This window comes from Camellia sinensis, chromosome 10 (assembly GCF_055761805.1).
Source record: "Camellia sinensis isolate YWXY chromosome 10, ASM5576180v1, whole genome shotgun sequence".
Lineage (NCBI taxonomy): Eukaryota > Viridiplantae > Streptophyta > Magnoliopsida > Ericales > Theaceae > Camellia > Camellia sinensis.
In genome coordinates this window covers 44,785,310-44,810,973 of record NC_138970.1, presented here as the reverse complement: position 1 = coordinate 44,810,973, position 25,664 = coordinate 44,785,310, and the positions used below count along the sequence as shown (strand labels likewise).

At 40.8% G+C, this 25,664-nt stretch overlaps 1 pseudogene; it reads left to right on the top strand.

Moving 5' to 3' along the window:
• LOC145800339 (galactinol synthase 1-like) overlaps positions 1-25,664 on the top strand; it is a 177,698-nt pseudogene that overhangs the window by 53,041 nt on the left and 98,993 nt on the right.

Below are 25,664 nucleotides of genomic sequence, written 5' to 3'. Positions count from 1 at the left end.
GTCCAAAGATCAGCTCAAGCGCCGGATGCACTCTCCCAGAATTTTCTGCAGACGACCAAAATGCTGAGAGGAGGAAATTCACGCTCGAGCGTCCCAACTGCCGCTCGAGCGGAAAGGCAACAACAAAAACCCGCTCGAGCGTCAAATCGCCGCTCGAGCGTAGAGACCAAAACCTGAGCAAAAATTCTAAGTTTTAAAACACAACCAACTTATTCCCAACTTGCCCAACACAACCCAAAACTCTAACACAAAGAGTAAGAGATAGAAATGAGAATAAAACAACAACGAATCCACGGAACCGAGTCCGAATTACGGTTAAACAATAGCAGGGAATACCGGGATCGCTATAACATTGCACATGTCATATAATATTTATGAAGTTCATTCATTTCAATCAAAACACAAGGTCGGCACCATTCACTATTCATGGCTCGAGGTACACATTTAAGAACATATATGTATAATATTATTACTCACAGTGCGTTAGGTCTTGTAGTGTTTCCTCCAGCACACGACCTACACAAACATTTCACACACACATTCGATGAATAATCTGTTCAATTCATACACTTTCTTTCATTAATTTGTTTTACGATTCGTTCAATTCCATTCATCTATAGGCATTGCGGAGCATCAAAACATGCTCATAAATGAATTTAGAGGGTCAGGGAAGTTAACAAAAAAAGACATATTTTTCTCCATTTTTCTGCACATGCGGAAGCCCCTCACCGCACGTGTATTTATTTCAGTAGCGAAGTTCTAATTAGCCTTGTCTTCCTCACGTGTGGTTCTGGCTATTTTGGGCAGTCCGAAGCTGATGCAAAACTTAAGCTTCTAAGCTCAAATTCAAGCCCCAATTCATGCAAAACTATTTGCAAAACATGATATACTAACATGAATTAAGGGTAATTATAACTCAAACACATCAATCTTGCCTCAACATTAAGTTCATGGTGTCATCTCTTTATTACATACATGAATTTCATACACAATATACCTGCAAACATGGTGAATCTTCCACCAATCTTGGTTGTATGAGACAACTAGAGTTTGTTTCATAGATTAATCATAAGATTGAACTTACATTAAACAAAAATAAAGAGATTAAGGTCCTATTGCTTGCATTTAGTTCAACCCATTACACAACCCAAAACCCTTGCTTAAAATCTCTAATTTCTTTTTGATTTCATGCCAAAGATGAGCTAAAGACAAAGATTATAAGTAAATTAACATATCTTAACTCAAATTTAAGGTTTTCCCCTTAATTCTCTTCCAAATCCCTAGCTCTTTCTCTTCCTCTCTCTCTAACTCACTCTCTAGAGCTCTCAACAAAAATGAAGAACACAAGACGGCTATACACATATAACTCATAAATCTTAATTAATCATTACAAATCGTAATTTTACAAAATTTCACTAAAGGCTCTAAAAATCATGTTAATCCCAGATATAAAGTCGGTTTTGGTTTATCACGCCTCCAAGGCTTACAATTTCAATTCAAAGTTGGAATTGTAACAAATATTCCTACATTCAATAGATATTATTCCAAATTCACATAATTCACATAATTAAACTTGCAATTTCATATCAAACACATAAACACATGTATAATTAAGCATATTATGGGTTGGGTTATCACAGTCTTCCCCCTTTTAGGAAGTTTGATCCTTCAAATTTGGTTACCTCAAGTCGAAAACAATTCTGGGTATCGTTGCCTCATTTCTTCTTCCCGTTCCCAAGTGGCTTCCTTTCCATAATGTTCCTTCCATTCGACTTTTACCATAGGGATAGTCTTGTTCCTTAACTGCTCAACTTGCTGGTCAAGGATCCAGATAGGCTTCTCCTCATAACCCATGTCGTCATCTAGAGAAATCTGCTGATAATCAATAACATGAGCAGGATCCTGCAAGTAGCCTCACAACATTGATACCTGAAACACATTATGCACTTGCTCCATGCTCGGTGGTAAGGCAATCTGATAGGCAATCGAACCCACTCTTTCTAAAATCTGAAATGGCCCTATGTAACGAGGTGATAATTTCCATTTTCTCCCAAATCTTGAGTGCCCTTTCATTGAAGTGACTTTAACAAAAACATGATCCCCAACTTCAAATTCTAAGTCTCTCATTCTTTGATCTGCATAGCTCTTTTGTCAGCTTTAAGCAGTTTTCAATCTTTGTTGGATGATCAGAATCTTCTCTATAGTGATTTGCACAATTTTAGGCCTAATCAATGGTCTATCTCCGACTTTGGTCCAACAAACCGAAGTTTGACATTTTCTCCCATATAAAGCTTCACATGGTGCCATCCCGATACTAGAGTGGATACTGTTGTTATATACGAATTCCGTCAAAAGTAGATGGGTTTCCCAAGTTTCATGGAAATCTAGCACACACATCCGAAGCATGTCCTTCAACGTCTGTACAGTCGTTTCAGATTGTCCGTCAGTTTGTGGATGAAATGCGACACTAAACCTTAATTCCGTCCCTAATGCTTTCTGTAAGCTTTGCCAAAATCTTGATACAAACTTAGGATCTCTATCCGACACAATGGAAACCAGAATACCATACAATCGAATAATCTCAACAATGTACACAATAGCAAGTCTATCAGCATTATAAATAGTTTTCACAGGCAAAAAGTGAGCAAACTTAGTCAATCTATCCACAATAACCCATATAGAATCCATACCTCAGAGTGTTCGGGGTAAGCCCAAAATAAAATTTATAGTTATGTGCTCCCACTTCCATTCCGGAATAGGGAGAGGTTAAAGTAACCCTGCCGGTCTTTGGTGTTTCGCTTTTACTTGCTGACATTGAAGGCATCTTGAAATGAACTCCGCAATTTCTCTCTTCATATTGGGCCACCAAAAAGCTTGCTTGAGATCTTGATACATTTTGGTATTTCCGGGATGCATAGCAAATCTGGACTTGTGAGTTTTTTCCAAGACTCGTCCTTTAATTTCGAGGACATTAGGAACACACAATCTTCCCTTGAAACACTTGAGTTTCCAAAGAAAATCCCGATCTTGGCTTTGTTTCAATCTCATCATGCACTTTCTTAAGAAATTTATCCTCCAATTGCCTTTGTTTAATTTCTTCAATAATAGTTGGTTGTGTTGCCATTACAGCTAACATTCCTCCCCGTTCATGTAACACAATTTCCATTTCCATTCTTTCCAAGTCAAGTAATAGTTCATTTCGCTTTGTAAGCAAACATGTTAAATTTCCCATTGACTTTCTACTGAGAGCATCCGTTACTGTGTTGGCTTTGCCGGGATGATAATGAATATGCAAGTCATAATCCTTGATGAGTTCTAACCACCGTCTTTGTCGCATATTAAGCTCTTTTTGAGTAAAGAAATACTTAAGGCTCTTGTGGTCGGTGTAGACTTCACATGTTGCTCCATAAAGATAATGCCGCCAAATCTTCAATACAAAAATCACAGTGGCTAATTCCAAATCATGTGTAGGGTAACTCTTTTCATGCGGCTTCAATTGTCAAGATGCATGCGTAATTACTCTTCCATTCTGCATAAGTACACACCCCAATCCTTTATGAGAAGCATCACTATAAATGACAAACCCTTTTGTACCTAATGGTAAGGCGAGGACCGATGCTATTGTGAGCCTTGTCTTCAATTCTTGAAAGGCAGACTTCCTATATTCTGTCTACTCGAATGGAATGCCTTTTTGAGTTAACCAGGTAAACAACACCGTAATCTTAGAGAAATCTTTAACAAATCTTCGGTAGTAACCTGCCAAACCCATAAAATTGCGCACTTCTGTAACATTAGTAGGAGCAGGCCAATTCACAATAGCTTATATCTTTTGCGGATCAACATACACACCATCCTTGTTAATCACATGCCCCAAAACACAACTTCATTTAACCATAATTCACAACTTCTTGTCTCTAAGTGTTTGAAGAATTAATCTCAAGTGTTTTTCATGTTCCTCCCTATTCATCAAGAAATACTACCACAAACTCATTCAAATACAGTTTGAAAATCTGATTCATTAAACCAATAAAAGTTGTTGGTGCATTTGTAACCCTAAATGGCATCACTAGAAATTCATAATGGTCGTACCTGGTTCGGAAGGCGGTCTTCTCAACATCCTCTGCTTTGACTTTTAACTAATGGCACTCGGATCTCAAGTCAATTTTAGAAAACACGTGTCCCTGTAATTGGTCAAACAAATCATCAATCTACAGTAAGATGGGTATTTATTCTTCATCGTTACGTTATTAAATTCTCGATAATCAATGCATAACCGGAGTGTCCTACCTTTCCTTTTCACAAACAACACCGGTGCGCCCCATGGCAATGTACTCGGTCGGATGAACCCTTTGTCAAGCAATTCTTGCAACTGTACTTTCAATTCCTTCATTTCTACCGGAGACATTTTATATGGAGCTTTGAAAATTGATTGAGTACTCGTCATAAGATCAATGACGAATTCAATCTCACGGTCTATCAAGTCCCCCGGTAATTCCTCGGGAAATACATCCGGAAACTCACTAACAATTAGAATATTTTTAACACTCGCATCGGGTGTCTCAATATGCAAAATGCTACAAAAATAACCCTTATAACCTTTCTGAAGTAGTTTACAAACTTTCACAATCGAGATTAGAAAGGGTGGAGGAGCTACCCCATGTCCCACAAAAGTAAATTCATGTTGTCCCGGTGGGCGAAAAACAACTTTCTTAGACACACAATCGATGGTTGCATAATACTTAGCTAACCAATCCATCCCCAAAATTATATCAGAGTGTACCATATCAAGAGGTATCAAATTAGCACATAATGGAATATCTCCAAGTAAATGCTCACGTGTAGGATAAATAGAAGTACATAACATATGTTCCCTAGATGGGAGAGACACACACAACACATAATTCAAAGGTTTCATAGATCTATTCAAATTAGGAGCAAATGTTTTCGAAACAAAGGAATGAGTGGAACCCGAATCAAGTAGCACATGAGCAGGTTGGCCATTGATGGAAAGTGTACCTGAAACCACAACATTTGAATTTTGAACATCACTCGGAACAAGAGCAAAGACTTTCCCTTGCCTAACATTGTCTCTAATAGTAGTAGGCCTTGCCGGGGTCTTTGTTGCAGGAGTGGAACCGGTTAAACTTGCAGTTGGCCTATTCCCCTGTTGTTGCCCAAACATAGGACAATCTCTCATCATATGCCCAGTCTTTCCACACTTAAAATAGGCCCCGGTTGCTCGGTAGCAAACTCCTCGATGCTTCTTTCCACACTCCGAGAAAGTTGGTACTGAATCACAGGGTAGAACCAGAAACGCTAGAGTTCCCAAATTCTGTTTCTTGTTTTGTGATGACGCCGACCCCTTGTACATATTAGACCCCTGCCTTTTTCCCTTCCAATTCGAGTTCCGGTTGCAATTGGCCTAGTTTCTTTTCGCTCTGATGGCCCTATCCAATATATCCACGTATTTCTGAACTTTCAGCACATTAATTTTCTCAAGAATGGAGTCTCGAAGTCCTTCCTCAAATTTCCTTATTTTTTTTGTAGTCCGTATAGACCATATGCGGTGTGAAACGGGCTAGCTTGGTAAACTGCGCTTCATACTCCGCTACGGTTTTGTTTCCTTGCTTCAAGTTTTCAAACTCTGACACCTTCCTGTCCTGGATACATTGTGGGAAGTACTTTTCATAGAAGGTCTCCAAAAATTGAGCCCAATTCATTCCTTGTTGTTCATCTCGAATAAACATCCACCAATGGCGTGCTTCATCCTCGAGTGTAAAAGCAACAAGTAAGACTTTATGTACCTCTGTATATGAGAAAACTTCAAACAATTTTTCTATACCAAGCACCTATGCCTCCGCCTTCAGTAGGTCAATCCCTCCCTTGAACAATGGCGGTTTTATCTTTTTAAATTCCTTTGTGAGTGCAATAGCTCGGTTGTCAACTTAGTGGTCTTGCACTACAGGTGGTGGCACAAGCATAGGTGGCGGAGGTGGAATCCTCCATATCTTCCACCCTTGTTCTTACCATGATCTAGAAGAACATACATTATAACTTTCACAGATAATATACACATAATTCAGATTTACAAATGCACATTTTCATGTCATACCTGATTATAAATGCATTATGGATGCAATTTAAACCTTTCGAGACTTTTTATTGCTCAAATGGACTTGTGTGTGAGATATTAACTCGTACTCTGATACCACTCTGTCATGACCCGAACTCACCCCTAAAAGTTTGGGCCATAACCAGCCAGTAATCACTTGATTACCTTCAGCCTCACACAAACACAAAAAGTAATTATAATAATAGGGCCATAAGCGGAAGTATACAACAACGAAGAAGTCCATTGAGCTATGCCAATATGAGCAAATATAACACATTCACATCGTTTACATGCCCATGCAAAAATATAAGTATCATAGGAAATTTTATACATCTTGATTACACATCTCAAGACCAAATAACAAAAATAGAATAAATTCAAAGCATAATGGGAGTCAAAGGCAAAACTCAATCTCGGAGGCATAACTAGACAGGTTCACAAAACAACTCCTGAAACTGACTCTATGGGTGGGCTCCATGCTGCGGATCACCTACATGTGCATACATAATATTGGGTGAGTGAAGCTTGGTGAGTAATAATACAGTAAAACGATGTAATAGATGATCATAAGGTTCTCACACTATCTATAACCATAATACAAAATGGCCTTGGGCCCATCATATAAACAGAACAGCCATAGGCCCATCATATAAACAGAATGACCTTAGGTCCATTAATATTAGAACAACCTCAGGCCCATATAAGTACAGTACAGCCTTGGGCTCACATATCATATAGAGCAGTCTCAGGCCCACATATTATATAGAACGACCTCGGGCTCACATATTATATAGAACGGCCTTGGGCCCACACATTAACAGAACGACATCGGATCCACATATTATATAAAACGGCCTCAAGCCCATATATTAACAGAACGGCCTTGGGCTCACATATATCATATCTTAAACGGAAATGGAACGACCTTAGGTCCACATTGCACATGTCATATAATATTTATGAAGTTCATTCATTTCGATCAAAACACAATTTCGGCACCATTCACTATTCATGGCTCGAGGTACACATTTAAGAACATATATGTGCAATATTATTACTCAGTGCGTTAGGTCCCGCAGTGTTTTCTTCAACACACGACCTACACAAACATTTCACACACACATTCGATGAATAATCTGTTCAATTCATACACTTTCTTTAATTAATTCATTTTACGATTCATTCAATTCTATTCATCTATAGGAATTGTGGAGGGTCAAAACATGCTCATAAGCGAATTTAGAGGGTCGGAGAAGTTAACAGAAAAGACAGATTTTTCACCATCTTTTCGCACGTACGGAAGCCCCTCACCGCACGTGCGAAAGAGTGTCATATGTGTGGCCCGCATGTGCATTTATTTCAGTAGCCTGCTTTTCGCATGTGCGGCTGTGAGCCCTGCATGTGCGGTTCTGGCTAGTCTGGGCAGTCCGAAGCTGATACAAAACTTAAGCTTTTGTGCTCAAATTCAAGCCCCAATTCATGCAAAACTAATTTCAAAACATGATATACTAACATGAATTAGGGATAATTACAACTCAAACACATCAATCTTGCCTCAACATTAAGTTCGTGGTCTCATCTCTTTATTACATACATGAATTTCATACACAAGCTCAATATACCTACAAACATGGTGAATCTTCCAACAATCTTGGTTGTATGAGCCAACTAGAGTTTATTTCATGGATTAATCATAAGATTGAATTCACATCAAACAAAAATGAAGGGATTAAGCCTGTGTTTGGTAAAGCTTTCTAATCACAATTCCACCCATTCACATGAACAATGTGTTTGGATGGGGCTTTCAAAAATTAATTCCACCATACATTTTAAAATACATTTTTGGCAGAACTCATTCCAAAACAAACTTCCAAGTCAAAGCTCTCACCTTTTCGTATAGTTTTTGAATTTTTGAGTCTACTCGGTCGTCCCCTCGGACATCCAATTTGACTGCTATAGTGATTTTTTTTTTTTTTTTTTTTGGCAATTGTCAACAGAAAGTTGGTGAAGTTGTATAGAGTGAATTTGTAAATTGATTAATGTTATTTATTTCCTTTGTAATATTTTCAATTAAAAAAATTAATTAATGCTATTTTCGGTTAATAATTAATTTTTTTAATTGAATTTTAAAAAGAGTTTGCGTATGAGTGTTGATTAGAATTTTCAATAGAGTTTTGAGTAGTGTGTTTGGTTATGAGTAATAACAATTTGGATTAAGTTTTGAAAACTCTTTCCAAAATTTATAACCAAACAAATTTTCTTATCTCACATGTCATATCAAACATTAAAAACTCAATTCAACACTCAACTCAAAACTTAATTCAAAACTCCTTTTAAAACTCATAACCAAACAAATTTTCTACACTCAAATAACAATTCTAAAACTCACAAACTCAAAATACAACTCCATTCTCAAATCATATTTAGAAAACTTTACCAAACGCTATCTAATGTTCTATTTCTTGCATTTAGTTCAACCCATTACACAACCCAAAACCCTAGCTCAAAATCTCCAATTTCTTTTCAATTTCATGCCAAAGATAAGCAAAAGACAAAGATTATAAGTAAATTATACCTTAACTCAAGCCTAAGGTTTGCCCCATGATTCTCTTCCAAATCCGTAGCTCTTCCTCTTTCTCGAACTCACTCTCTAGAGCTCTTAACAAAAATGAAGAACATAAGAGGGTTATACACATATAACTCAAAAATCATAATTAATCATTACGAATCGTAATTTTACAAAATTTCACCAAAGGCTTTAAAAATCATGCTAATCACAGATATGAAGTCAATTTTGGTTTATCGCGCCTCTAAAGCTTACATTTTCAGTTCAAAGTTAAAATTGCAACCGATATTCCTACATTCAACAGATATTATTCCAAATTCACATAATTTACATACTTAAACTTGTAATTTCATATCAAACACACAAACACATGTATAATTAAGCATATTATGGGTTGGGTTCTCACATAAAGTGTGTTTGTGTTTTGGGAATGGTAAGCTGATGCTTGATGGGTTCACGGATTCCGACATGGCTGGTGATATTTATTCTAGGAAATCTACTTTGGGTTATTTGATGACATTTGTAGGGGGAGTTGTAGCATGGCAATCTAAATTGTGAAAATTTATTTATCTCTTAACTACCGAAATTGAATTTATCACTATTAAATAAGCTTGCAAGGAAGAGTTATGGTTGAAGAAATTTTGCAAGAGTTGGGTTTGAAGCAAGAAAGGTATGCGCATTATTGTGATAGTCAAAGTGATATTCATTTGAGTAAAAATTTCACTTTTCATTCGAGATCAAAACACATTGATATGAGATACCATTGGATTCGTGATGTCTTAGATTCAAAATTGTTATAACTCGAAAAGGTTCACGCGGATGATAATATTTTAGATATATTGACTAAGACTTTGTCAAAGGACAAACATTTGAAGTCTTGAACTTTGGCGGGTATGGTTGATGTCTCCATGCAAGTCGGTAGGAGGAGAATTGTTAGGTATACTTCCTTAGTGGAGTATGAGACCTAATTGGTTTATTAAAAGAGCTTTAATTTGGTTTGGTATTGGTTATAATATATATATATATAATATCTGACTTTTAGAGGCCTAATGAGTATTTTAAACTGTTTTCTAATAGTTAAGGTTTTGATAAAAAAAAAAAGCCCAAGAATTAACAATAATTTTTTTTGGGGTATTGTTTTTGTTTTTTTGAAGTGTGTAGTGACTGATTAATCTTTTCGGTGGTATGTGCTTGGAAATTAATTCGGTGGATTTGGTTGTTAGTGTAGTGTTGCTATGTGTGTTTTGTTCTAGGGTGCTCCACTTTATTGTTACTTTCACAAAGTTTTGAAGTCTATTTCTGATTTGGTGCTAGCTTGGTTTAGATTTGTGGTCTTTTTTAATTCTGTTTCGAAGACAATTTGTTCGTCTATTTGGTGAGGTCTTTCCTCTATTTATTTGTGATTATTTGAAATTCACCTAAGGATCGTTTGTGTGACCATTCGTATCTCATTTATAATTGTTTGAAAAATTTTGGTTGATAGTAGAATTGGATTACGATCCCATGGACGTACCTCACATTGAGGGAATCATGAAAAAATTCTTGTGGCATTATTGATTTAATTTTTTCACAATATTTTTTATTTCTTTTGATTGATATACTTGTGGGAAATCAACTATTTTCGCTAATAGTACCCACTGATAATCTTCTGAATAAGTTTGTGAAGGTCCTAGAGAAGAAAGTAATTGTATGAGGTATAATGGGAAACCCAGATTAGGAACTGTAAAGAAGCTTTTGAGAGTTACTAATTATGTGAATAAGTATTTGTGTGATGTGAGCATTCCATTCATTGTCATTCATGGTAATGCAGATGTTGTGATTGATCTAGATGTTAGCAGAGAATTATCTGAGCAAGCCAAGAGTGAAGACAAGACTATGAAGATCTATGATGGGATGATGCATACTTTGTTGTTTAGAGAGACTGATGAAAATGCTGAGATTGTTTGGAGTGATATATTGTCGTGGTTGAATGATCGATGCAAATAAATTATCGATGTGAATGAATTGGGGTTTTATGCTTTGGATTTGAAATGTCTAAAGAACAATATATGAATTGAAATAAATTGGTGTACAGTTTCATCAAAGGTATGTTCTTGATTCGCATACATAGTTGAAATTGTGAATAAAGTGTTTGATAGAAGAGAGGGTGAGTTAGCATCTTTATTTTGAAATTTATGGTCAAAATGTAATTTTTTTTAACATTTTCTGTTTAAATGTGATGATAATGGACAAATTAATATGATTTCAAAAATTTTAAGGGTAAAATTGAAATTATTCGAAATCTAAGGGTGTAGTTGATCATTAGGACAAAGTATAAGGGGAAAAATGGAATTTTCTCTTTTAATAACTCAATATCATAAATACAATATAATTTTAATGTTTACAGTACTTTTTATCAATTAATAAAAATAAAATTTTTAATTACTTAAAAAATTAAACATCAAGAGAAAAAATATATAGAAGATATGAATTGATTCGTATATTTTAGTGGTACAAAAATTTAAATTTTAAAACTAATTAGTTAAGTTTCTTTTTCAAATTTTGAAATTTAAATTTTTAAATGGATTAATTAACTTTCCTTTTGAAATGTGTAAATCGAGGCATAATAAATTTTTTTTTAAATGATTCAATAAAAATTAGCCAATAGAAAATGTTTTAATTATTAAAAAAATAAGAATTCTAGAAAAACAATAGGAGGGTTTTAAGCTTCACAAGTCTCTTCTCATTAGAAACCCTTTTCCTTGATATATATAGTATTGTGGGGATATATTTTCTAAATTCCAACACGTGGCCAAGATGATGCTGAAGCGTCAACCGAGGTGCCATGTGTCCTGGCCATAACGCCGAGGTGATCTCGGCTAGGCCGAGGTTATCTCCGAAGATATCGGAGTCCGGGATAAGCGGATAAGGGACAAGAGTCCTACAATGAAGAAGGACCTCAGCTTGGATAAGGATAAAGCTCTTAGGGAGTTTATCTTTATCTATTGAAGAGTCCAAGATAAGCACTAAGCTGAAGTCCATTGAAGCTAGGCTTCTATTGGGACTAGGATTGAGTTGGCTATAAAAGAGAGGCACCCCCAATGGGTCTAAGGTACGCAATTTATATTTTGAATAGTGAAGTTAAACACTTTTGATATCTTTGAGAGATAACTAACTTGATCGTCGGAGTACCCCCGGGTGGACGAACCACCACCGGAATCTCTTCTTTCTATTGCAGGTCATTCGGGCTTTATCTATTCTGCCAGTGCTCTCCAGCTAAGTACTGATTTGGCAGTGTGGTCGGAAATTGACACACACAATTTGGCGCCGTCTGTGGGAAAGAAAGGAGAATAAATGGCCAACGACGGACAGAAAGAGAAGGTTGAGGACGACACTCCTACTGGGAGTGGGAAACCTATTGACCTTGACGTCGAAGAAGACAACTACAATGAAGATACTCGTGATAAGAATCACGAAGGAAAGGATGTTGGCCAGGAGGGCGACGTACAGAAGAAATCAGACCGAAACGAGTACTATAACGAGAATAACCTCCAGGTATGGAAAGATAGATGCCTATAGAGGGACGAAGAGATGAAGGGAATGGTGAGCAAATTGGCAGACCTGCAATCGGTTATCAATTTCATAATGCAAAACAACGTCATGCAACCACCGTTCCCCTGCAGGACACGCCGATTCCAGCGGCCAATACCCAGAAGGGAGAGCAGAAAACCATCCCAGTAGCCCCCCAGCACGCCAGGAGCGAAAAACACTCTCACCGGCCTTCAGGGGAGGTCGGGCGAGGAGAGTCGAGAAGGGAAGAATCTCGAAGGACACACCGCACCAAGGAAGCAGACTCTAGAGAACATCGGCACGTTCAAAGGCATGAGTTGTGCTTCGATGCAACCAATGGAGAAAGGTCGAAAAGGGCTCACAACGAAGCTGAGAGTAGTGCACCTAAAAGACTGAAATCAGGAGATAACCGAGCTCCTAGGCAAACCAAAGAGGACTTGAGAGATTACCTCAAGAGGAAGCAACAAAATGCCGAGGTAACTTCCCCTGTTAAGTTGAGAACACCATTCTCGGTGGAGTTGGACAAATTTGAGGCCCCGAAAAGATTCAGTATGTCGAGGTTCCAGATATACGATGGTAAGTCGGACCCCAACTTTTATGTCGGTTTATATCTGAACTCGATGGCATTGTACACTGGGAACGAGCCGTTGCTTTGCAAGGTGTTCCCCTCATCCTTCGGGGAAATTGCATCAGATTGGTTTCACAAATTGCCAAAAGAAAGTGTGAAGACCTGGAAAGGCCTGGCCGAGATGTTCGTGGCCAGGTTCGTGACAAACAAACTACAGCCATTAAGGGTAGACACCCTGATGGCTCTGAGAATCAGTGAGGATGAAGGCCTTAGGGCCTATGCAAAAAGGTATTATGAGGTGTTCAACCGAACACCCGAGTGCAATCAAGAGGTGGCGGTCGTGTCTTTCAAGAACGGCCTAAAAGATGATTGTGCACTATGAAAGTCATTAGCAAAGACATTGCCAAAAAGAATGGAGGAGCTCATGGCCATAATTGAGAAATATGCCAGAGCCAAGGAAGACACGCTAGGGATTAAGGCGACAAAGCAAGAAAAAGGAAACGGCTCGCCGAAGCGAGGCCGAGGTAACAACGGATCAAACAAACAAGAGATAGGACTGAGGACAGCACAGGTAGTCACAACTGTATTCCGAATCCCAATTCACAAAGTCCTGGATAAAATCCGAACCCAACTCTATTTCAGAGCACCAGCAAGGGTACCAGGAGAGTTTATGGGAAGAAGCCTTGGAAAACATTGTGCTTACCATAATGAAGATGGGCATCTGACTTAGGGTTGCAGAGCCTTGAAGCCACACCTAGAAGACCTGGTAAGGCAAGGCCATTTGAGGGACCTCGTAGATGAGGCCAGGACAAGGGAAGAGCAGGCAAGACTGCCTCAGGCACCAGTAGCTCCACCTCCCCCAGCACAGCAACTGCAGGCAGGCAGACCTCAGGTAATTAATGTAATTCACTCAAAGGTCAACAAAAACGAAATACGAGGGGAGACCCAGAAGGTAAAGCACTTGTAGCATGTGTACCAGGTCCGACAGAAAAGACCTTGGGCCGAGGAGTGCCAGGGACCAGTAGTGTCCTTTACTGAAGTCGACTTGGAGATGGTACAATATCCGCACAACGATGCCTTGGTAGTATCCCTCCAGGTTGGGAAGTGCCAAGTGAAGCGCATCCTAACTGACCAGGGCTGCTCTTGTGACATCATATATGTCAGATGTTACAATGAGCTTGGCCTTCACCCGGATAATATGGAGCAATTCAATGGCCCAATGGTCGGGTTCAATGGAACGCCGACGTAGCCACTGGGAGCAACAATCTTGGAAGTGCAAGCTGGCACCAAGAAGATAAAGACAGAATTCACCATAATCGACACACCCTCCCTTTACAATGTTATCCTGGGAAGGCCATGGTTGCATGCAATGGGGGTTGTTCCCTCAACATTGCATCAGCTATTGTGATTCCCAACAGAGCATGGGATAGAGGAGATCAGCTGCAGGCAAAGAACTGCTCCATGACAACAATGAAATCCACCTGCAGCATATGAGAACCAGAAAAAGCAGAGATCGAAGATGAGGATGTGAAAGTCCTAGAGAACGTCGGCAAGGAGCCAGCCGAGAAGAGTGAAGAAGCCTTAAAGAAAATCCTCGTCTAGTAGGGGGATGAAGAACGCTTCTTCCATCTCGGCTCGGGCTTAGCCGAAGAAGAGGAAAAAGAACTGAAGGCTTTTTTGAGAGCAAACATTGAAGTGTTTGCCTGGACGCCTTACGAAATGCCAAGCATTGACCCCAAGGTCACTTACCATAAACTGAACGTAGACAGGTCAGCCAAACCTGTAATCCAACGGGCAAGAAGACCGACGTTGATGCATATTGAGGCAGTGGAAGAGGAAGTAGACAGACTTCTGGAGGCTAGAGCCATTCGAGAGGTAAATTACCCAACATGGCTATCGAATACAGTGGTGGTAAAGAAAAAGAATGGTAAATGGAGGGTCTGTGTGGACTTTACCAACCTAAACAAGGCCTGTCCCAAAGACAGTTTTCCTTTACCCAAGATTGACCAACTGGTGGATGCCACTTCAGGCCATGGACGGATGAGCTTCCTGGATGCCTACAGGGGGTACCATCAGATAGTCATGTACCTCCCAGACGAGGAGAAGATTGCGTTTATCATCCCAAAAGGACTGTATTGCTACAGAGTGATGCCTTTTGGGTTAAAAAATGTAGGGGCAACTTACTAGAGATTGGTAACCAAGATGTTCAGACACCTAATTAGCCGAATAGTGGAGGTATACATCGATGACATGGTCGTGAAGACCAGGGAACCTAAGGACCATCTGGAGGACTTAAAGGCAGTCTTTGACATCCTAAAAACATATCGGCTCTGACTCAATACATCGAAATGCACATTTGGAGTTGGATCTGGTAAGTTCTTGGGATACTTGGTGACAAGAAGGGGCATTGAGGCCAGCCTAGATCAGATTAAGGCCATCCTATAACTGAAAAGCCCAACATCGGCGAAGCAAGTACAAATGTTGACTGGAAGGGCTGCAGCCCTGAATAGGTTCATAAGCAGAAGTTCTGACAAATGCAAACCCTTCTTCAGCTTAATGAAGAAGGCCACAGACTTTTTATGGACAAAATAGTGCGAAGTCGCCCTGGCTGACTTGAAGAAGTATTTGACCATGACTCCAATTCTCTCAAATCCAGAACCTAGAGAGGAGATGTTCCTGTACTTAGCAGTTTCGGAACATACGGTAAGCGTAGTGGTAATCCGAGAAGAAAAAGGGGAACAAAGTGCTGTTTACTATGTAAGCAAAACCCTGGCTAATGCAAAAACCAGGTATTTACCCTTGGAGAAGTTAACGCTGGCTTTAGTAATGGCTTCAAAGAAGCTGAACCATTACTTTCAAGCCCACAAAATTGTTGTGCTAACTAAACATCCTTTGAAGTCCCTGTTACAGTAGGGAGATCTGACAGACAGAATAGCCAGGTGGGCAGTGGCCTTGGGCCAGTATAACCTGGAATACAGACCCAGAATAGTAATCAAAGGCCAAGTCTTGGCTGGCTTCGTGGCCGAGTTCACACCAGGAGCCATCGTACATCGGGTTCCGTTGAGCCGAGGTGCACGATGTCCAAGCGAGCAAAGAGGAGCCCAACCGAGGGCAACATAACAAAGGAAGGAAGAAAAACTCAGGCCCTGCAACATTTACATCGGCGACTCCTTTTGACTGTTTGTTGATGGGAGTTCAAACCGACAAGGAGTTGGGGCATGAGTAGTACTGGTATCTCCAGATGGACAGATGCTAGAACAATCCATTCGTTTGGGGTTCAAGGACTCAAACAATGAAGTGAAGTATGACGCACTGATTGTAGGACTGAAACTGGCAGTAGCAGTAGAAGCAGATGAGGTGATAGTCTTTTGTGACTCTCAGCTTATAGTCAACCAGACAACAGGAGAGTTCGCAGCCCGAGACGAAAGGATATCGGCCTATGTGAAGGAGGTCGGCAGATTGATGGCCCTGTTTCAGAATTTTCAACTACAACAGATTAGCCAAAATGATAACAGTCACGCCGATGCCCTGGCCAACCTGGCTAGTGCAATACAACCTGGAAAGGCATAGAGGATAATGGTTGACTACTTGTCAGACCCGAGCATCGAACCACTGGCCACAGAGCGTGAAGCAATGTGTGTGGACATGGGACCAAGCTGGATGGATGCAATAATAGCATACCTGAAAGAAGGAAAACTGCCAGATGATCACAAAGAGGCACACAAGATCATATTGAAATCAGTAAGATTCAGTCTGACAGCAGAGGGACATCTCTACAGAAGATCCTTTACAGGACCCCTTTTGAGGTGTGTACATCCTTCACAAGTTAAAGATTTTTTGTACGAAATACATGAAGGAATATGTGGAAGCCACACTGGGGGCAGATCACTTGCTCATAGGGCCATTACCCAAGGGTATTGGTGGCCCTACATGCAGAAAGATCCAGAAGCCTATGTTAAGAAGTGTGAAAAGTGCCAAAGGTTTGCACCTCCGATACACTAACCAGCAGCAGACCTAAACCCAGTACCCAGTCTTTTGGCTGTTTGCCCAATGGAGCATGGATCTTGTGGGAAAACTGCCCCAAGCAACTGGACAAAGGAAGTACATGTTGGTAGCAACAGATTACTTCACTAAGTGGATAGAAACTGAACCCCCTGCCAAGATTCAAGACGTGGATGTAAAGAGCTTCATATGGAAGAACATCATCACCAAGTTTGGGATCCCAAGAGCAATAGTTGCAGACAATGGAATACAATTTGACAGTAAGCTAATCAAGAGCTTCTGTGCAAAATTCAAAATCAAGAATTATTTTTCAACCCCAAGTTTTCCTTAAAGCAATGGACAAGTAGAAGCATCCAACAAAGTTATCTTGGATAGGATAAAGAAGAGGCTACAAGCAGCAAAGGAAAAATAGGTGAATGAGTTGCCTAGTGTACTCTGGGCATATCGGACTACGCCGAGAAGATCAACGGGGGAATCTCCATTTGCCATGGCTTATAGCACAGAAGCAGTAATTCCACTAGAGGTCGGCATCCCAGGAGTCAAAACTCAAGGAGTAGAGAATGGGACTAATGATGTATTACTAGCCCGAGATCTTGATCTGCTAGAAGAAAAAAGTGAGAGAGCTGCAATTCAGCTGGCGGCATACCGGCAGCAGCTTGCCAGGGCTTATAATAAGAAGGTTAACCCAAGGGAGTTTCAAGTCGGTGACCTCGTCTTGAGAAAGGTCGTCAGCAACAAGAAGGATCCCAAAGAGGGCAAGCTTGGTCCGAATTGGGAGGGACCCTATAAAATCATCTCGGTATTGGGCAATGGGGCATATCGGCTTGAAGATAATGAAGTCAAAGAGTTTCCAAGGCCCTAGAATACTTGCAATCTGAAATTTTTTTACCATTAGACTTTCTTGTTCTTTGTTATTAGCTGAAGTAATAAATAAAGTTTTATCTTGATTTTTTACACTTGTGACTAATAAGATAGTTGACGATGTTTTTGGAATACATGCATAATGAGAACCCAAGTGGAACTTAAGTTCACATTAGGGAGCAGCGAGTTGGAAAATGGTTCCTGGAAAGGTAGAATGGACAAGCTAAAATTAGTTCGACGCTTGTTGAAATTTGAGAAAAATTTACAAGTTGAAGTTCAACCGAGATCATGTTTAACACTTGTTGAAATTTGAAAAAAATTTACAAGTTGAAGTTAAACCAAGATCATGTTTAACACTTGTTGAAATTTGAGAAAAATTTACAAGTTGAACTTAGACCGAGATCATGGTTAACACTTGCTGAAATTTGAGAAAACTTTACAAGTTGAAGTTAAACCGAGATCATGTTTAACACTTGTTGAAATTTGAAAAAAGTTTACAAGTTGAACTTAGACCGAGATCATGGTTAACACTTGCTGAAATTTGAGAAAAAATTACAAGTTGAAGTTAAACCGAGATCATGTTTAACACTTGTTGAAATTTAAAAAAAATTTACAAGTTGAAGTTAAACCAAGATCATGTTTAACACTTGTTGAAATTTGAGAAAAATTTACAAGTTGAACTTAGACCGAGATCATGGGTAACACTTACTGAAATTTGAGAAAAATTTACAAGTTGAAGTTAAACCGAGATCATGTTTAACACTTGTTGAAATTTGAAAAAAATTTACAAGTTGAAGTTAGACCGAGATCATGTTTAACACTTGTTGAAATTTGAGAAAAATTTACAAGTTGAAGTTAGACTGAGATCATGTTTAACACTTGTTGAAATTTGAGAAAAATTTACAAGTTGAAATTAAACCAAGATCATGTTTAACACTTGTTGAAATTTTGAGAAAAATTCACAAGTTGAAGTTAAACAGAGGTCATGTTGAAGGATGTTGGTTTAAAGTGTGAAATCCAGGCCGAGATAAACCGTTGGTGGGTATAACCGAGGTATATCACCCTGAGAAGATCGCACAGATAAAGTGTATTTTGAAGACATCCAAATTATTCTAAGTATAGAATCATACAAGACAGTAAAAGGAAGACAAACATACAAGCATTCAGGAGAGGAAGTTGTATTAACATTGAAAATATGGCATGTCAGACAACTTAAAACTTACAAATGTTCCAAAAAGAAGAAAAACAAAGTATAAAGTACTGAAAAAATGAGACAAACATCAAACTAAGACTCTTCGGCGCCGCTGGCTGGTTGGGTCTGGAGTTCGAAAGACTGTTGAGAAGACATCTCGGCAGCCTTCTCAACCGCTAGCTCGGCATCTATTTCTTGAAGGGTTTTGTCGAGACTCTGGTCGGCAATAGGCGGGTCCGATGTTGCCTTCTCAGGAGTAGCATCTTTGGAAACCTCCTCACCCTCCTCATCCTGAGTCAAGTGCAGGACTTGCTCATTTGGAGTAGGGGACTTGGCCCCAGCAGCCTCCATCTATTTCCTCACCAAAGCTTCCTCCTCATACTCAGAATCGTCTTCGGATTGGCTTGGAGTAGGGGGGAATGGCAAGGCGAGGACGTCGGCATTCTTGAGGGGGGATTCCTCGGGGACGTCCAACTTCTTGAGGGCAGCCATCCAACCAAGGGTGAAACCCTTGTTGCATGCCTGTTTCACTTGTTTTTTGTAGTCCGCCGTGACATTGGCCACCCCCTCATTGTATGCCTTCTCATCGGCGGCCATGAGCTCGGCATCTTTTGTGGCCAGGGTAACCCGACGCTCGGCTTGAGCCTTAGCAATTCTTATTAAGGCCTCGTTATTTTCGGCTTCGAGGACCTTCTTAATGGCCTTTGCGGCGTCAGCCTTTTCTTCAGCCGCGTCCTGAGCCTTTATAGCTGCCTCGGCTTGATCTACCAAGGTCTTCATCTTGTCCTTGGCCTTGTTGAGGGACTTTTGTAAAGCAACGACCTCCCTGATTTTGTCGGCCAACTCCTTCCTCATCTCAAAAGCTTACATTGAGAAGGAGTGGGCGTGCTGGATCGCTTGAAAGAAAATCAGCAGAACAAAAGTTAGTAAAATCCTCTGAGTATGAAAGAATGGAGAAAGAAAAATACCAAGTGTGGAAGACTTACTTGAACAGAGTGCTGGAGCATCAGAGCGAAGTTTTCGTATTCGCTTATTTTGGTGTTGCGGTTGAGATCGTTGGGAAGGAGCAAAGTCGTTGAGAGGGTGACACCGACTTCAAGATCAGTCGCACTGTCGCTAGCTCTGACCGGCTTGTCCTCGATAGTGATCTTGGGGGCCCAGGGGGCATCTACTTTCATGGGCCTCGAGGTCGTGGCAGATTCGGACCTCGGCCTCTTAGACAGAGTTGATTGGGATGGTTCGGCCTCAGCGGGCCTCTTCTCGGGGATGAAGAGGGTCTTCTCGCTCGAAGCCAATTTTGAAATTGGCAAGGTGTCCTCAATGTCAATCTGAGTCACCGTTGCCTTTGGCTGAGCCTTCTTCAGCCTTTTTTGTTTTGACTTTGATTGAGGCTGAGTTGGTGCTGGTTGAGCGTCGACGGAGGAGGGGATGTCAGCCAAGAGGTCTTCAGCGATTGCTTTCTTGCGGCCCATCTCAGCAGCAAAAACAGTTCGGCGTTGTCGTCGGTGTTGAGATGGTGGGATCAGTTATGCAGTTGAGGTAGATAGCTGCTCTGTTGGATCAGAGGTTGACCCTTGATCTGGCTGAGATGACGAAGCTGCGGGAGGAGTAGTGGCGGACGGAGGAGACTGACTCTTCTTCTTCTTTGGAATGTCGGGAAGAACTGACTTGTAAGTAGGAATGAAATTGAGTAGCAGAGGGGCTCTCCGCTTGTGGACTGGAAAATCCAATAGCTTCTTCAAGTCCTTGCTGGGGAAGAAAGACTTGCGAAAGCCCTTTGGTAGCTGGGGAAGAACTGCAAAAAGAAGAGAACAGACGTTAGAACAAAGTATTGAAAACTTTAAAAAAAAGAGCAAAAAAAAGTGACACTTGGCTCTTACCGTCTCCTTCCCTGAAAACTGTTCGGCTTAGGGGATAAAAGTGGAGGTCATCGTTTGGTTGAAACTCCCAGTTGCCCGAGACGATGAAGTAATCGTCTCCAGCACCCTTGTTTGAGTCTGGGAGGTCGGCAATGAGCTTGTACTCAGTAGACCTCGGCTTGAGGTAATAGACGTGGCCTTTTTCTGATTTCAGGCGACACATGGTGTAGCAGTACTGGATGTCGGCAAGGGTAAGCCTGGTGTTTTCATTCTTGCCTAGGGTGATTATACCATTAATAACTCGATAAGAGTTGATGGTGAGTTGCATTGGGTTCAATTTGTAGTAGTGGAGGACTTCTCGGAAAAAGGGGATCAAGTGGAAACCTAAGTCCACACTCGATAAAGGCCACTACTGGGAAAGGCATGAGGTCTACATCGGGCATAATGGAGTCCTCCTCCCCTTCCAACCTGAGGTAGACATCGGCGGGGATAGAAAACTCCTGCCTAAAGTACTCTAACTTGGTCGGGGTGTCTACCCTATGCTTCCGCATACCCATGACGTCAGCTTAATTAGAGGAGTTGGATTTCAGAATGAAGTGTTTTGTGACGGTTTTTTAAGGACCTTGGCTAAAACCTAAATGTGAGCTGGGGTAAGAATTTGTGGAGATCTTAAGGAGAATGTGCTTCAGTTTTTCCTAAAAATTTTTGGGTTCTACAAGCAAATCCTAAACCTAGATCTATGGAAACGAAGATTGAAGGCACGAATCTGGAAAAGACACAGAAAACAGAAAACAAGAACGTGTTTCAGAATCAAGAACATTGATGAACTATCAAGAACACTGTGACAAAGTGTGCACAAGGGTGCGAGGCCAAGAACAGTGGCAAAAGTGAACAAATTTGTGAACAGTGTGTGAATATTCAAGAAATGATTGGGCAAAAACAGAATCACGAAGCAAATATACTCTAACATATGGTGAAAATTAAGGTACAGATTAAAATGATCTAAGACATAAGCAAGTTTGCAAAATACAACAGAGTTCGTAGTGAAATCAAGAACTGAAAACCAGGAGGAATAGTGGCTTACCAGAGAAAGTGAGGCCGGTGTGAGGATCGCCGAAGTCAGACGATGATTGCAAAAGCGACGGAGCAGTGAAAATCACGCCGGAGGAGGTGAACGGAGCAAGTTGCAGAGCTAGGAAAGCTTGAACAATGACAGATTAGAGAGAGAGAGAGAGAGAGAGAGAGAGAGAGAGAGAGAGAAAAGTTTAATGCTTCAGAAACGATGATGCAAAAAGTGAAGAGATGAAGAGAGCGAATTGATATTGATCAAAATGCGAAGAATGGGGGCAAAATACCATCAATCCGTCTAGGGCGACGTGTTTGTCAGACGGCACACCCAGACATAAGACAACTTATAGGCGCGTATCGAGTACGATCCAGTGAGGGGAAGACGCATGGAAAAAACGGTTGATTTATTTTGCGTAACAGCACATACGCGTGATAAAACTCTTGGAGTTCTTGGTTTAATGAAGCAATGACCTCGGCTGGTAGGAAGATCTCGGCTAAATAACTCGAATAAACTAGGTTATTGGTTCTAAAAGCCTTGATGAGACAGACTACAGGACCTGGTCGTGTGAAGCCGACGTATTATGACCTTGGTAAATGGATGATACAGCAAGATAGCCAACATGCTATACGATATGACGATATAGGTTCCATCACCTCAGGATGCTGAGGTAATAGAACCTAGGGGGCAGTTGTGGGAATATATTTTCTGAATGCCAACACGTGGCCAACATGACGCCGAAGCATCAGCCAAGGTGCCACATGTCCTGGCCGTGACGCCGAGGTGATCTCGGCTAGGCTGAGGTTATCTCCGAAGATATCGGAGTCCGGGATAAGCGGATAAGGGACAAGAGTCATAGAATGAGGAACGACCTCAGCCTGGATAAGGATAAAGCTCTTAGGGAGTTTATCTTTATCTATTGAAGAGTCCAAGATAAGCACTAAGCTGAAGTCCATTGAAGCTAGGCTTCTATTGGGACTAGGATTGAGTTGGCTATAAAAGAGAGGCATCCCCAATGAGTCTAAGGTATGTGTAACAAGCCCGCGGGGGACCTCGCTACAGCTCGGACTCGATTTGTAGTCACGGTTCTAAGTCTGAACCAAAGAGTCCAAATCCGGCAAATCGTTTTGAGAAAACAGATTTTTGAAAGAAGTGCCAAACCTGGACTGCTTTGCCAGATACAGAGTCGCCACCTAAATATTTTATTTTGGGAAATTTAGGAAACCCTGACTCGGTGCCAAAGGCCACGTGTCCGTCATCACCAAAGTTGCCTCGGCTCGGGAACTTGGGTACGATTGGGGAAGGTCACTTCGTGAGCACCCCCACTCGCCTGATCAAAGATCGGCCTCTACTAACCATGATATCTATTTTTGAAAACATTATGCATTCTTATTCCGGTTATTAGCCTAGATTACTATGTGATGCGCACAACATACAAGTATAGACTGAGTCGCCTGAATTGGAACAAAATATTTCATGTTTGTTTTTGAAAGGTGGTTTGCTACTCGCAAGTAGGCTTAAAATGCAGATTTTGCCACCCTCGGGTGGGTTTAGAGAAGATGGTTTTGCCACTATCTAGTGGGCTTAAAACTCGCAGTCAATGATTTGTTCCAATCCAAACAACCCAACCTTCACCCACAGGCATTCAGGCAGATATATCACATAAGCAATTAGCCTCATGGTAAGCATGCTATTCATGGCAGTCACTCACACGCATGCAAGGATGCTAAAGCATAAAAACTCACCGAGTACTCCGAGCCAAAACAGAAACTACATTAGAAATCATGCATGATCCTAAGTATACAGAAATGTCTAATGCAACACATGCAAAAATGCAAACTATAGCAGGCTCGGCTATTCTAAACATGGCATATGAAATGTTACAACTAACATGTATTCAATTTGGATTTGAAATACAAATGCAGTTAGTATGATGCGCCGAGCCCGGTGCATGCAAAACAGATGAATGATGCAAACATGCTGTCATACTGTATGCTAATTGAAATATGCCCTAATCTAAACATCATAAGCGGATAAATAAAAGGGAGAAAGACGTGGGGTTGGAAGACATACAACACACACACGCACACTTATTACAGTTATGCCCTCGCGCAGAGGGTCCGAATAAATATACAGTCCTGAATAAAAGAATATTACAGTCCAAATATTACAGTCCGAATAATATACAAATTCCTAATTAATTAACAAATCAACTAAGAAAATAAATAAAACTGGCATGCAAGCCAGGGACTGCCTTGCTTCTGATGGATGATGCATGTCCGGGTTGTCTTGCGCGGAAATCCACCGGGATGCCCCAATTAGCCTCTGTTTAGCAGTTATTCTTGAAAAGCGTGCCAAGTCCCGAAAAGTTGCTGATTCTTCATTTTGCTGCAACAGAGAGCAGGAAAGGGGCATAGCAATGTATTTTCACAAATATATGCATGCCTCGATCCTCGTGCCACCAATCACGCATATCGAGGCATGATGGCCAAGGAGTTGAATTGCACAATTTAATATGGGATGAATGCACATATAAACACAACAAGAACCTAACTCCATCATGGATGATCCGGAGTGTCGGTGACTAGGGAATTGAGACACGTTCCGTCACTCGGAGTACGAAACGCACCTCGTTTCCCGTGCCCGGGCTAACTCCTATTCCGAACACAATGCAATATGCATGACATGCATGAATGCAACTAAGATACAGCCTAGCATGCACAATGCTATGAAAATGAGATGCCTCGAAGTGTGTGCACACGGGCACGCAAACCAAGGAAATGCATGAATGCGATCTAAGATACAACCTAGTATGCACAATGCTATGAAAATGAGATGCATCGAAGTGCGTGCACACGGACACGCAAACCGAGAAAATGCATGAATGCGATCTAAGATACAACCTAGTATGCACTGTTCTATGAAAATGAGATGCCTCGAAGTGCGTGCACACGGGCACGCAAACCAAGGAAATGCATGAATGCGATCTAAGATACAACCTAGTATGCACAATGCTATGAAAATGAGATGCCTCGAAGTGCGTGCACACGGGCACGCAAACCGAGAAAATGCATGAATGCGTTCTAAGATACAACCTAGTATGCACTATGCTGTGAAAATGAGATGCCTCGAAGTGCGTGCACACGGGCACGCAAACCAAGGAAATGCATGAATGCGATCTAAGATACAACCTAGTATGCACAATGCTATGAAAATGAGATGCCTCGAAGTGCGTGCACACGGGCACGCAAACCAAGAAAATGACATACGCAATGCAAATGATATGGAAATGCGATATGGGCTTACACTAACATGAGAGAGCCTCAGCCACACTCACATAAGAGGCCGATGGATGAAAATGAAGTGCCTTGAAATGCGTGCACACGGGCACGCAAACCGAGGCAATGGCATATGCAATGCAATGGCATGGAAATGGCATATAGAATGCAACATGGACTTATACTAACATGAGAGAGCCTCAGCCACACTCACATAAGAGGCCTATGGATGAAAATGAAGTGCCTCGAAATGCGTGCACACGGGCACGCAAACCGAGGCAATGGCATACGCAATGCAATGGCATGGAAATGATATGCAAACATGCTAATGGAATTTAAGCATTGAAATGTGGGGGAAAACAGCCCCGAAATGAGGCGAAAACACACCCGATGCATGGAATTTCTCCCGAAATGCAAATTTGGCGTATAGAATGAACCACAGCTATACAAAGCATGCATAATTGGTACATGGAATGAAAAGACAGAAGCAAGGCAGCCCCAAAATAAGCATTTTACCAGTACAAATCATGGCCAAACAGCAAGTAAGGATAGGGCAACAATGGCATGCAAAAATGGCCCTAAACATGAGATTATGAAGCAACTCACAGCTG